Here is a 12,932-nt window from a genome sequence, read left to right as displayed (position 1 = left end):
CCACAATAGAAGCGCACTTTACCACATGGCATTCAGGATTTACTCAGCCAGTATTGCATTTTGACATAATTTCATGAATCTATCACAGAATCACAACAAGGTTAAGGATGGAAGGGAACATGGGATATCACCTAGTCAAACCTCCCTGCTCAAGCAGGGTCCCACAGAGCATGTTACTGAGGATTGTGAACCAAAGGCTTTTGAATATCTCCAGTGATAGAGACTCTACAACCTCCCTGGACAATCTGTGCCAGTGCTTGGTCATTTGCACAGTAAAGAAGTTCTTCCTCGTGTTCAAGTGGAACTTCCTGTGCAGCAGTTTCTGCCCATGGCCTCTTTCGCTTGGCACCACCAAGAACAGCCTGACTCCTTTTGACATCCTCCCTTCAGATACCCAAAGACACTGATGAGGCTCCCTCTCAGTCGTCTCTTCTCGAGGTTAAGCAGGTCCAGATTCCTCAACCTCTCCTCATAAGGAACAGGAAATATATGCAGGGGAGAGCATGTCACAATTTAGTCCATTTCTTCCAATTAGGACTGTCTTTCACAGGCAACCAATTTATATTGGGAAGTCCTTATTTCCTGGCACTTTACTAATATTTTTCAGTTAAAGTGTTTAAAGTACTTATATAAAGTCCTCATCTTTATTATTATAGACTCAGTTGTCACTTGAAAAGCCTCCTTTTGTATAGGAAAGCTCCACTAATTATGGCACACTGGATATCTACCACAACATTTATTGGAGAGGGTCAAGAATTGGTACAAGTTGGTGCAGAGCACCTGGAAGTAAATCAACCACAAGTCTTCCAGGTTCTGGCACAACTCTTGAGTCAGACTAATTTTCTCAGCTGAGAATTGCTCTCAGGTCAAAAATCCAGGCATTGGAGCAAGCAGAGCAAAAATATTACTAGCAGATAGATAATATCTAAATCAATGATGAGTGCCCAGCATACATGATCACCTTATAGTTAAAATATGAAAGACAGGCTTTTATTAGTTTAACAGTTGTGAGTAATGTTTTCAAGTAATGCCAAATGTGTTACAGATGTTGATAGGAACAACTGCTGACTTCAGCGTGCTCCAACACAGAGCTGGACTACTTTGGAGAAATCCAGATCAGAACTCAGCCAGCCTCCCTGTAAATCACAAAGAGCAAAACACTGTAAATAATACCAAGCCAGTCCAAGATCCTACATCCAGTTCAAGGTTTTGGGAAATTTGCTAACTTTACTGACAGCTACTTGTGAAGGGCTGAAGCAATGTTCTCCATCTTAAAACAACACAACTTGATGAAAGTCCTGTCTTGGAGCTGTGTACAGAACAGGGAGTCTCGTTAAAGTGCTGGCAGGTAGTCAACGTGACGTAATAGATGTTATGTACTGCATTAAACTATTTTGTACAGCAAACACTGACTCTATGGAAAAGAGGACACATCATATTCCAGTGCATGATGAAGATGATGCCTCAAATGCAAGGAAGCAAAGAATGAACATGAGTATAAAAGTCCCCATGTCTTGAGCTAACCTGTGAGACCAACTGGTACTGCTTCAAGAAAGAACAGTTTGCCAGGTAGGCACAGTAAATGTGACCATTATGATGGGATGCAAGACTGTCCCTCATTCTCAGTAAAGAAGACATAAATGGGATATATTTTCAAGTGTTTTGGAAAGTTTAACTTTGACCATCCTGTCCAGCACATGGCTCACCAATTCCACTTGGGATAGGGCTCCAGAGACCAATAGAGCTTATTCCAAGGAAATTGTTTTAAAAACCAAGTCCAAATTTTCCATCTTTCCATCTTCAAAACTGACCTCTTAAAGTTCACTGTAACATTATGTCACCTGCATAAATTTTTAAGCAGTCTGTTGAGATAATACATTTTTGATTATTGAAGTAACTCGCGAACTGTGTAAAAGTAACATGACAAAACTAAAACTTAACCTGTCTTCTACACGTCACTCTTACAATGCTACTTATATCTTCTTTTACACCTCTGTAGTTCCAATCTGATTTGCAGCTTATATAGAGGCCTGGAAATATTTGCTTCAGAATGGAAGAACCATAATGCACAGTGGAAATTCTTGCTTAAAATGTCACATGCACAGCTCTGATCCAGATTTTGGGATGTGGAAGGTTTCTTCATAGTCACTTATTTTAAACTCTCAGCAATAGATCTTATAGTCTGATTTCTAGGCATCTCAACTTTGCCACTAATAACATTTGTTACAGTTTTCATGTAAGCCAGCTCTAATATCAGACACATTCATATTTTCCATTAAACAAGGGAAATATCTGGTGATGATTGGAAAACCTAGATAAATGTCTTGCTAGTAAGTTAAACTGTGACACTTATCAATTTTCCAGGCAAGTTCAGGAATGATCAAGAGCATAGCAGGACTCAAAAAGGATTAGAAATGTATAAGGATAGTAACACAATTATGGCAGATCAGAATGAAAAATGGATGGAGGAGCAGTCATGTATAAACCCATGAACTGTGTTGGCCTGCAGTCCTCCTTGGACTCGGTGGCTTTGTGGTGCTCCAGGCATCACTGGGTAGTTCAGGCCATGCAGGACACACTACGGGGCTAAAACTTTGATCTGGAAAAAACTTCTGTGTGGAATGTTTTTCTATAAAGATCTATTATGTACGTTTCTTGGGCTTACAACATCTTGTCAAGCCCAAAAACAAGGTAGTGGACTTTGCATCGCATCAGGTCATGAACAAAAATTAGCCATGCTGAAAATGTCAGCCTGTAGCAGGAAGCAGCAAATCACTTATTTGGCTGTGACTGTGGAAGAGGAGGTGAGATGATAGCTTGTCTAGCTATCTCCATAATTCTGTTTCAAGGAGCACTCAGCAAAGTGATCTTACATTGCAAAATCCACTGTGTTTTAAAGACAATTTCTCTGTAGGGCTGGCTAAACGCTGCTTTACCAACAGGGCTGAGAGACTCCAAACTGGATCTGCTGGGATAAAATAAAATCTTATGTTTCACCCAAAATCTGTGTGCTGCATGTATCCAAGCAAACTTAAGATGACATCTGCACTTGTTACCATGGGAGATGGCTTTCTTCTCTCAGACAAACTGTGGGATTCATTTATGTGATGTATAAATACATTTACAACAAGAAAGGAATATTACAATCATCTTCAGTGAGGAGGGAGTCCCGTTTTCCCAGTTCTGTTACAGCTCCAAAATGAAAAATCCAAGACTCCTTACAAGAAAAGCAACTGTTTGTTGTTTTGTTTTGTTATTGTTTTGTTTGTTTTGTTGTTGTTATTGCTGCTTTTTAAGGGCACTTTGAGTTATTCAGTGAAATTCTGCTGCTGAATAAAAGCAGTTTAAAAGTATAAAATGTGAAATCCTAAACTGCAACAGTTCAGAATTTAATGTTTATGTTAAATTTTCCCTAAACTCTTATTTATGACAATGAAAACCAGCTCTGTAAAAGGATATTTTATCACATACTCAAAAAATTAATATTTATGTACATTAAACAGAATAAGGAAAGATAATGACACAGCAGAGAGCACAGAATTACATAAAAATTTGGAGCTCTCTAACACTCTATCTTACTATGCTCTAAAGAATATGTAGGATTTGTTGATCCTTCTGAAGATGACAGGCCTTATTTATCTTACAAAAATACAGTACATCCTGGCAGTATCTACTATCTCATCTTGTCCACTTTGCGCTACTCCATTAACATGGCCACGTCCTGCTTAGGGAGACACAGAAGACAGAAAGAGGCATTTAAGATTCTTAAATTATTCTCTCCCTTATTCTTAAATTATTCTCACACATATTCTCATTTGTGAAGGTTTCTAGCTGTCTTCTAAAAACAGGAGCACCTGTCTTCTAAAAACAGGAACGAGACTAGCTCCTCATGTGTGTGCACTGGAGTGCACATCCACACATTCAACTTATCAACAGCACATCCTACTGCCACATCCTCAGCTAAATATTAGAGACAAATGCAAATAATTCTGCTGAATTGCTGAACCACCATGTTGCCAGTGATCTAATCGGTGTGTGTGTATATACATGTGTATATCAGAGAGAAGAGAACCCTGAAAGTAGGTTCTACCACACAAGATGACCAATAATCATGTTGCTCTCTGAACTGTCTAAATAGCAGGATACTTGGCAGACATATAAACAGATTTGATTTTCATGAAAAGAGAGCAGAGAAGGGTGAGAATGATTTCCAGAGTATGGAAATCCACCTTTTGGTTTGGTTTCAGCCCCTCTTGATGAACCTGTCACATCTGTTAATTTCAATGACATTTTGGTGACTGCGGATACTGAGAAGATAATGAGATTGATACATTCTGGTATGTAGATGCATATAAATTTTTTTTTTTTCCTTCAGGAAATACTTAATTCTGAGGAAAATACAAGAAGACTCACTGGGATTATCATGCAGTCATTTGCAGTAGTATTCTGTACCACACCTGCACTGCCTTTCCAAACATACAGGAAGATGTGATATTGCCATTTTAACATTATCCTTGATATTCTACTTCATAGTCAGAATTTTACAGTCAAAATTTCAAATGTGGAGTTTTTCCCACTGTTCAACCTCACTGTAGCTTTACACAGCTACAAATATATCTTGAAATCTTTTAATAATATACAAAAGAAACAGACCTGAAAGCCCGGGGAAGATTCACTTACTATAAAATCTTGAATTACTATATTTTCACAAACAACATCAGCAGGTGGTGTCATTCCATATAAGTGGTCCTGTCTTGAACTCAGAATGCATAGTCTTCTCTCTCTGTCTTTTGGGCCCCTTGGTATTATCTCCAAGGGATATTCACCTGTGCTGCTCTTCCCCTGCACTTTTGTTCAGTGCTCTGTGCCCACCCACATTTATCCTTCTCTAATTTTCTTCAGGCAAGTGGTCAGATAATGGAGCATGATGCAATGGTCAGATAATGGAGCACTACTGTGGTCATTGCCATGGTGCATGAGTTACTGCTCTGAATTTCCTTTGCAGCCTTGTGGTTTTATTTATTCATTATTTTGCACGAGCTTTTGGCCTCTTTTGCCTCAGACCCTACATAGTAATAACTGCAGTTTTAATTTAACAGTCCTGTGCTGGTTAGGAAATTTTACAAACTGATAACTAACTGCAGCTACTCTGTAAATACCACTGCCTCTGATGTGAAAGGCAATAATCCTCAGGAGGACCAGAAGAGAGCCTGCTGCATTGCAGCAAGTCCTTGCAGCAGGCAGAGAAAGTATGGCAGGGCTTTAGGTAAGTGGGATATAATTAGCCATGTTGGAATTTGACCAGGATATCAGGGTTAACACCGCTGCTCCTGTGAGAAGTGCCTTGGGAGTTCCTCAGCAGCAGGCAGCCAGGACCTCTTGTTTCCATCACATTCCAGGCACTACATGACAGCTACCCAAATACACTTTGCCTTAATGAAACAGAAATGCACATGCGATATCTACAATTTGGAACCAAGATATGGACTGCATCTCAGAACAGATTAATTCAGTTTGGTGAATTATTCAGAGTGAAAAAGGACTTCTGTATTTTGGTGCTGGACCTTATCTATTGTGAAATAGGAGTGACACAATCAGTCACTGGTGAAACTGTGGAGCCCACAGGCTTCTTGAACAGCTTGATGTGCTTGTGGTTGATTGATAAGTCTAGGGTGGGCATTTTTTGCATTGGGCTTTTATGCATTGCCTGCAAAATCTGTTTGGAAAGAGCTGTGGTCATGGGCATTACACAGCACTCGGGGCTGTGCATGGAGATTGATGTGCAGGCAGACGTCCCAGTACTTACAGCATCCCAGAAGACCCACCCAGCTGCTTCCTCTGCATGTGCTTTTCAACTACTTAGGTTTCTATCTTAAATGAGCTGCTCTAGCTCTTGCACTATGAGCTAGTTGCCTTCCTGAGGCCTTTTCTAGGCCCAGGTTTTTATTACTTTCCTGTGAGTCATGCATACCATGGATTGATGCAGCTCTTCCCTGCCCAGGAAGACTGCAGGGACAAACAGCTGCTGGTGGTGGGAGGAGTGAAGCTTCTTTAATTTCTTCAGTAAATCTCTGCTTGCTACCAGCAACAACCAGAGGGTTGTGGAAAAGTGGCCAAGAATTTTGCACTGATTAGTGTATGGACAGGGAGATTTGCTGTATGCCAATGTTTTCCATAACCCAAAATTATTCTATTGGGTAAACTTTATTCACCTAGGTTCAAATCAGTACACTTGTCACCAGAAATTTCCAAACAATTCCATTATTCCTCCACAGACAAGAGACTGTGAATGTTGGCAAAGTTTAGAGCTTCTTATTTTATACATGTTTCCATATGTTGGGCATGGAAGAGAAACATCATTTCTCTCTCAAATATATTCCCTCCTGTGTAAAGTGAATGTATTACGTGTACTCATATTCCAAAGCAATAAGATTAGACAAATTACTGTACTCTAAAAAGTGACATTAAAAATTGCCTCTCCATCTTTATTAGCTTACTTTTTCTCAGTCAAATATGTTTGGCTTACAAGAAAAACGATGTTTTTCATTCTGACCTCAGGCTTCCCAAATTCAAACAGAGCTATGGGTCAATAGCTGAATGAGAAAAGGTTTGTCAGAATGATTCAGATCCTTTTTGACACCTCAGCATCTTCAAATTACTGCTTATGTCAGGCATTGGTTATGCCTGACACTGAAAAGCTGGGAAAAAGCACATGGTTCAGATGATGATCTGTGCATAGGAATTCAGATAATCTTGTGGTAGCTTTGTTCCACTCCACGTGAAATGAAAAAGGAACATAACTTTTTTGTCACCGTAGTTAAAGTAGAAGAGTAAGACAAGTCAGACAGTGTAATGAGTTAGAAATGTTTTATATTAGCTTTTCATAGCTGTGTGAATATGAATCTTTATGGTTTATGCCAACAAGTGTTGTGGAGACTGTCTGTAGGCAATACATACCAGGGAAAGTGATTTTACTACATGGTTATTAAAAACAAATACTGCCACAATTGCTTGGCTAGAAACGGCTGTACAGAAGCTGTCTTCTTTCTGATGGCTGTGGGCAGCAGCAGAAGTCAGGCATTCCACCTGGGCTTTTGTGCCATTGCAAACCCGACGGGTCTCCCTCCAGCTGGCAGGAGCCCAAGAGCAGCTTCCCAGGTCTGTCTAGACCCTGGAGAAGGATGGATGGTTGGTAGAAAAATGAAATTATGTCCTTTTCAGCTTCATAGTAATTTTAATAAAGTGTTGATAGAGCTGAGCATGTAGGCTTTGGCCTTTAAATTGGCCACAAGATGAAGACCAAAACTAAGATATCTAAAGTGGCACATTCAAGACAATTCACAACAACCCACAGCTGTCTCTCCATTTAGAGACAGCCATCTCCTGATGTGCTCGAGCTAGCTCCCCATTTCTGGGCACAGTGGGGTATGTGTGGCTGCTGCAGCCTTGCTGCAGGACTGGGGACCCTTCATGAAAACTGCAGGTAGGGGACATCCTGTTCCATCCTCTACTTGTGGAGCACTGGGAACCGAAACTGTGTCTACAGAAAGAGAGGCTTGCTCTGAAGTTAGGAAAAAGAGCGATTAAGGAAAAGTCATACTGAATCAAAGGAAACAAATAAGCAGCCAAAATACAGCAGCTCCTGGTAGAGGAGATGGTGGCAAGTTCACACTGCTGGCTCTGCACTGCTCTACCCTGGGAAGGGACTGTTTGTGCTTCCTCAGGCTCAGTGGCTTTGAACAAGAGGTACGATTGCAGGGACAGTTGCTGAAGGTGGATGTCCAGGCTGGTGGAAGACACCTGGTGGGTCAGAGCAGTGGAGCAGGGACCTGTGGGTGGGACGGCCTGGCTGCCATCGCTGCTGCTGGCAGGTGGGGTGCGCCACAGCTGCCCCTCCTCACTCTGGCAAATTCAGCTGTCTCACAGCCAACCAGGTGGTGGCAAAGATCTCCAACCTGGCTGGAAATGGCTGGGTGGCAGCCCTTGAAGCAGACCATAGAAATGCTGCTACTAGAGGCCATGTGCTCTACTCTGCTGCATAGCAACCAGCACATGGCTGGAACTCAATAAGCTTTAGCTAACATGAGCTGTTTTGTGCCTTCCATCAGGACTCTTTCTCTATGCTTTGGTTCTTGCTTTTCCCATCTTCTGGGCATTGACAGAAAGCTGTGAACAGAAGAACCTGGGCTGAGCACCAGGCAGGAAAACAGGCTCTTCCATGGTGGTCCATGCTCTCTGTTGTGGCCCAAGGCAACTCCCTCAGCATGACATCATATCCACTTCCCCTGGTGAAAGTGGGAATCATACTCACTTCCCCCTTCCCATAATCAGTCTTTTTGCACAGTGCTGGGAAATTCTAAAATTGCTTCTTGAGCTTAATGACGTTATTTTTCCTGGAAATCCCCTGGATGACAGTACAGCAGCAAAAGAGTACTGACATGGTCTGGGTACTCCCAGATGTGCTGTGACAGGAGGCTTCACTGCTGGTGATACAGCCCAGGTAACTGGCACAGCAAGGGCAAATGAACAAAATACACAGGGTGGGGAATTCTTTGGTTATTGAGTAAATTGGAGAAACTCAGTCTACAGAAATGCTTTTCTTTCCAGGAGAAATATTGTGATTTGGAATTTTTTTTCCATGATTGTTTTATGTAAAACATTTGTTGAAAATTAAAACAACTTAATTTTAAATAGGTCACAAGCAGTCTGGGCAAGTAAGTGAACTGTGTTTTAGCAAAGTGTAATTACATCAACTCACAGATGGCATTCTGAATTTTGGAAAGCTCATTCTGCTTTAAGGTTTAGAGCTTGGGATTAAAGACAGTACAGTCTAACTTAAAAGATTTAAGAATTAGACTCTAGGAAGTCATGCTGTAATAAGCTTTAGATCAACAGTTCATATAGCATCATGGGACTCTCAGACCCCCAAGAGAAAGAGTTCTAATATACTGTAACCTACAACTTTCCCCTTGAAATGTCTTAGTTCTGCAAAGCAATAAACCAGTCTGGACTAAGTTACTGAAGGTCTTTGAAGTACTGGAAGACCCATAAATAAGGTGACTACTTTGGAAGGGGGGGCTCATTTTGTGGTGTACATATACAACTATTTCATAGTCAAGTTGATTTGTAGCTGCCCGTATGTCAGTTTCCTGGGAACAATAAATCTTCATTCAAGCAAAACTAAAATGTCACCAGTATTTATTTCATGCATTTTTTACCCCATCAGGAGAAGAAAAAGTCAGCATTCATGTAAACTTCTATGCCCAGCTTGCAGCTCTGTGCTAAAACTATGCTTCATAGTATGAAATTTTTATAAATCTAAAATGTAAACATTGGGTAACAGATGTACCATTGCATGGCCAAAAAAGAGTGGTAACTGTCACTGGAGAAATAAAACTGAGTTATTGTTTCCAGTTTCAAAAGAACAGCAACAAGTCTAAAAAACTATATGTGATCTTTGTCCTTTTTTCCCCCTCAGACACCTGCACTCATCTAATGTTTCACTGAGCCCTGAAAAATAAATGCATAGCTTCAGTCTCCTAATCCATGTGGCTCCAGAGACCACTGTTACATGAGAACTTAAACTGATGATGCTGAGCGTCCTAGGGGCAGCTTAATCTTTTTTAATTCAAATCAACTGAGTCCCATGTGGCGCTAGGATGATACTCTATATGCTGCAATCAGACTGACCTAGACTTCTTGTGCTCTAAATGATTAATGAAACTGCCTCCTAGTTTGTTTCTATGGTGATCTGAAACCTGACACGATGTAGGAATCTGCCATTCACGCTGAATGAAACGAGGAGGAGATAGCCCAGGAACAAAACTCCATCAGTTGTACAGAGTAGGCTCAATTTTAAGTCATTAGTCTCCTTGTACTTGGGTTGTTGACTTTTGAAAATAAGAGTGAGATAAAATATCCAAGTTAATATAGCTTTAATTGGGTAGTTTACTAGTAAATTGTTTCAGTATTAGAAAAATGAGTTACTCTGAATAGAGCTTTCTAAGTTTTCTTTTGATGGGCAAACGTGGGACAGTGCTAGAGCAATAGCTACAGAGTTTTCAATTTCCTATAAAGAAGCTGATTCAACTGTGAAGGCCCTGCAATGCCTTTAAATAGTAGAAATAATGTTCTAAGAAAAAATAAAAAAAAAACTTAGGAAAAAAAAAATCTATGTTCAGGTTTTATTGAGTCCATGAAGAAGACTTCTTGTATCCTGCCTTTTGGTACTGCCATTTCAAATAAGGAGTGATTTGCTTTACTACAGTGTTTTGAGGCTTTCAAAGCAAATAAATGACTTTCAATTTCATTTCCAGAGGGAGCACATTACCAAACTTTTAAGAATTTTAGGTAGTCCTGGAACCACTTATAAGTATCTTTAGTCACACTGAGGTCTATCTATAGTAAAAGGTATAAGGTAAAAAAATTTGAAAAGTCATCAGTAAATTAGTGTAGCTGCTGCACCAGCCACGACACCATGAAGCCCAGATCAAAACATCTGCCTGAATTTTTACTCAGAGAGCCAGGGTGGCAGCCCATGCTGGATTCCAAGGGGCTATTGCTAAATTGTAGGCAGTGCTGGCATTAGTTAGTTACTGAAGTTGACTTGGTTGTTCTACTGCTGTAGCTTGAGTGCATTTAGAGCAAACCTCATCTTTGCTCCTTTCTACTCCCAGGCAAACACAGTTGAGCTCTTCTTGAGGCAAACCTCAAAAACCATCTAAAGGTGTGCAAAAGCAAAGGTTTTCTGAAGATAGTGAGCACAGTGGAGCCCTACAAACTCTGAGATAATTTGGGGTGTTCTTTCTGTCTCTGTCACTTAACACTGCTTTATTGCCTCCCTTCCAAACTCCCGAGCACTGAGCACACCAGGTTTTTGTCCTTTCACCAGATCCTGTCTCTCCACCAACACAGTGAGAGATGCTGCTGCTCTTTTCCCTTCCATGTCTGTTTAAAGGGAACACTGTTGGCTGTGTGTTTGCCTCTGGCAAGGCTGGCCCAGCACTGATCTCACTGCATCTCTCAACAGCTTTTCAGGAGGGCACAACACTCCCAAATCATCTCATTGCTTCATCTGGAATCAATCACAGCAGGTCCACTGATGTCAAGAAAACTATGCTCATTTGCATCAGCGCGTGACCTGGTCCTGTCTCTTTGTGATCTTTAGATCAACAGAGTTCCCATTGGGATTCATGATCTTAGAGGAATCTAAGCCCACTTTCTAATGTATTTAACCAGTGTCTGCCATTTTTCTTTCTTATCATTAAAAACATTGTGGCTACTGACCCAAATTCATAACAATTAAAAATCTTTTGATATGAATATGAGGCATTTCTCTTAATATTAGAACCCTGCATTCTGAGACACTAAGGATCCAGACTTAGCAGAGGGTCTTACTGATACTATATTTCTTAATAAATCAGTTACCTTTGCAGATGTAAAATAATTCATGTCCAGAATTTTGAAAAGAATCTGAAGTACTCAGTATTTTCAAATATGACTTCATAGATATTGCCCCTGTATTTCTTCAGCTGTTTTTGAAAAACCTTGTTTATGTAATTGCCACACAAATATATTATGGTGCAATGGTTTGTATTTTCACCAAGTTTTATTTCCTGGGATCAGACAATACTGTAAGTACTTCAATTATCATTTTTTAAGGTAAGGCAGAGAAAACCAGAAATTCTTTAGGATTCCCCAGACAACAAAATCTACTATCCTGCACCCAGATTCCATTTTTAATACAATTCTTATTTGAGGGTAGAGTTTGAACTTGTTTAAAATATCTTTGATTAGTAATAGTAACTCTGTAAGTACATGTCTCACTGGGGTTCTTAGAAAGATTATTGGAAAAATCAGTAATTTTCCTTGGGAAAAAAAGGTTTTGTTTGTTTTTGCAAGAAACAGAGAGAAAAAGAGTTCAAACAGATCAAGTATATTTGATGGCTGTACAGGTCTCTTTGGAAGTGTGTGAGACCATGTTCCTGTGATGCCTGTTTGGGAGAAGCTACCCTTCATGTGTACTAGGCCTTTGGATTCTGTTTATTTTGCTTCACTCTTATCAAAATAATTTATCAGACCAGTGGGAGAGAGACAGTGGCAATCTTCTTATCAGGGCCCTCACCTGGGATGTAGGAGACCCAAGTTCAACTCACTGCTTCAAACCATATGGGCCAAATTCCTGCAATTTGCGTCTGCAGGACAGCCCTACTCAGATAAGGATTCTGTGACTACAATGATTACAGTCCCTGTCTCTTTTGTGTATAAAACCACCCAGGAAGGAGGCGAGAAGCTGAACAGCATTGTGATCAATTATTTTGGCTCATGTTCTTTTTTGGAAGTAAATTTGCATGACAAACCTTAGTGTCTGTCTGCCACCTCCATTCCAGGGAAGCAGCCTGCTTCTAGGGAGGGTGAACTAAGCACAGTCCAAATTTCTCTGTGTTTGTGTCCTTTCCAAGCAATTAAACCTAAGCCTCTAGGGCAAAAATTAAACGCTTGTTTACATGGGTGAGTAGCAGAATCACCTTGCTGAGGACTCTGCCAGGGCAGCCAGGTGAATTTGATGCCACCTGCCAGAAGCCACGCCGACAGAAATTTTCATCCTCTGAACTCAAGGCCCAGGCTCATTTTGGAATAAACCAGTGCGTTGATCAAGGTGTCACTGGGGCTTCTTCTTATATGTGGCACATTTTTGGGAAACAAAGGCTTTGCATCCTCTCAGGCAGGAGAATGCTCACTCTCCTGGCAAATGCTTCACAATGCAGTGAGAGCCACAAGCTCTCCTGGGAGACTTCGGCAACTTCATGCCAGTGTTTGAAGAAAATTATGTCCTGTGGTCCTCACAGGAACAGAAAATACCTGTTTCCAGTTCAAGGAGACAGTGCCAGAATACAGACATGAAGAGCAAAGTCCAAACAGGACTCTAACAG

The sequence above is a fragment of the Melospiza melodia genome, chromosome 3, assembly GCF_035770615.1.
Source record: "Melospiza melodia melodia isolate bMelMel2 chromosome 3, bMelMel2.pri, whole genome shotgun sequence".
Taxonomy (NCBI): domain Eukaryota; kingdom Metazoa; phylum Chordata; class Aves; order Passeriformes; family Passerellidae; genus Melospiza; species Melospiza melodia.
Note: the sequence above shows the minus strand (reverse complement) of the source record.